The 2,500-nt window shown below is 34.8% G+C and overlaps 1 protein-coding gene across 1 annotated transcript in view; it reads left to right on the plus strand.

Annotated features, from left to right (window-relative positions):
- Nucleotides 1-2,500, plus strand: part of LOC119596843 — a 16,511-nt gene that overhangs the window by 11,749 nt on the left and 2,262 nt on the right. The gene's annotated exons all lie outside the window — the stretch shown is intronic.

Genomic DNA, 2,500 nt, shown 5'->3' on the forward strand with positions numbered 1-2,500 from the left:
AGTGTAAGGCAACGGGAATTTATCGATTCTAGGGGAGAGAGAGAAAAAAAAAAAAAAAATGGATAAGGCATAGGAGATTTATAATATCTAGGAGATATAACTGAATAAGGTAAGGGAGGATTAATTAGTTCTAGGGAAGAAAAAACGGGTAAGGCAAGGGAGATTTATAGACTTTAGTGTCATGCCGCTTGAACACAACCAACTGTCTCACACTGAGCTGTCTTGCGCGACGGTTTTCTTTACATGTATGAGAATTAATAGGGTTATAATGGTAATTGAGATTTGAATGCTAGACGTATGGGTTTAACTTCAATGTTCTAAAAAAAAACTATTTTACTTAAATTGCATAAATTACTTGATTGATCATATCATTATTGTTAAGGTTATTATTCAAATAGTGGTGATGTTTAATATTATAATTGTAAATGATAATACACCAATGATAATGACAATAAAGCATAATAATATTAACAACGCCAATGATGACAGCAGTAAAAATACGACATTCATATTGTGTTTATTCATTAATTACGTCGAATATTCCTGCTGTGTTTCGTAAGTATGTATCGCTAGGAATCTCTTGATACCTAACGGGCTTGAAGAGGCAAACTGGTTCTAGAAAAAAGATGACCATAGTTATAATGATAGCAATAACAATAATAATGATAATAATAATGAATGATAATGATAATGATAATGATGATGATAATGTTGATGTTGATGGTGATAATCATGAGAATCATGATAATGATGATGATGATGATGATGATGATGATAAGGATGATAGTAATAATAATGATAATAATAATAATAATAATAATAATAATGATAGTAATAATATTAATATTAATAATAATAATAATTATTATTGGTATAGTTAATATTATTTTTATTGTTATCATTATGATTATCGTTACTGTTACTACAGTCATTATTATTACCGTTATTATCATATATCATTGATATCATCTATGTGGAAAACAAAAAGAAACGGCAATATTTTAGTATTTATGGAGCTTTATTCGAAGGACCATAGGCCGCGGTGGCCGAGTGGTTAGAGCATCGGACTCAAGACTGTCACGACGGCAATCTGAGTTTCGAGTCACCGGCCGGCGCGTTGTTCCCTTGGGCAAGGAACTTCACCTCGATTGCCTACCTGGCCAATGGGTGGCCAAGCCAGCCCAAGTCAGTGACGGTCCCAGAACCTGGTAAATAGAGATGGTGACTCGATAAAAACACCGGGCAGAAGGCAACGGCAAACCACCGCTCTAAATTGCCAAGAAAATCATGGAAAATCAATGATCGCCAACGTCCTTGTAGGACAGGGCACTTGAAAAGAAAAGAAAGAAAAAAAAATCGAATGAGCACTTGCTGCCCATTAAAGTGTATACAAACTCGAACGTTTTGCTTTGACTGTGACTCTGACTTGGACAATATTCATCTATTTGCCATTTGATATAGCTCAAAACACATGCAGTGTTTATATTCTTGTTTCTTATCAAATAAATAATCATAAAATGTCTCTTGCGAGTATAAAGATAAATGTAAGCCACGTAAAGAAATTCAGACGCTTATTTATCCCCCATTTAACAGTGCTGCCTTTGGGGTCAATTGTATTATGTTTTATCGACTCTTTTGAGCATAGAAATTAACGTTACCTTTCAGTATAATCTTACACCATTTTCACGTGTGTTTCGTTATGAGATATCTTTTTAATATTCCGTGAATGGCCAAATGAAGAATTACAAAATAAAATACAAGAAGTATTTAGCATTTTACATATTCGGCGATGGGTCGCTCATGCGAGTCAGCGATCTGAATGTACAAGTTGGCACGCCTGTGTGAGCGGAGCCTAAACTTGAAATCACTTGAAATTCGGCAGAAAAAAAATGCAAAGAATTGCACATAAGGACGCCTATTTATCTAGGAAAGAAAAAGCTAGATAAGGTAGTGGAGGATTTAGGATTTCCAGGGGAGAAATCAACAATAGGATAAGATAAAGAAGGATTTATCAATTCTAGGGGAGAAATAGGTAGGGTAAGGTAAGTGGAAATTAATTCTAGGGGGAAAAATATTAATTATGAGCAGGGTAAGAAGGGTGGCATTCATATTATTATATTATTTAATTTAGGAGAGTAGAATAGCTGCATTCTTTCTAATCAAGGGTAGCAAAAGACAGCCCGGCGGAAGTCGGGGGAGTTATTATTGTACTAAAGGGTCGTGTTTCATATTCTTATGGGAGAAAAATGGAAACATCTATTCTGGGGAGAAAAGAATTACATTTAAAAAAAATCCAGGGGAGTAAAAGACCAACACACTCGCTATTGACGAGGAATTAGGGGAAGAATTAATCAATTCTAGGGGTGGGGGGGGGGAGGAGATATGAATTCCCTTAAAGAAAAAGGGAGAAATGATAATCTAGCTGAAAAATAGAGATATCTGATACTTCAGGAGGAGAAAAAGAATTCATATTAATGACGGCGAAAAGGGAAGTAATTGT

The sequence above is a fragment of the Penaeus monodon genome, chromosome 38 (genome assembly GCF_015228065.2).
Source record: "Penaeus monodon isolate SGIC_2016 chromosome 38, NSTDA_Pmon_1, whole genome shotgun sequence".
Lineage (NCBI taxonomy): Eukaryota > Metazoa > Arthropoda > Malacostraca > Decapoda > Penaeidae > Penaeus > Penaeus monodon.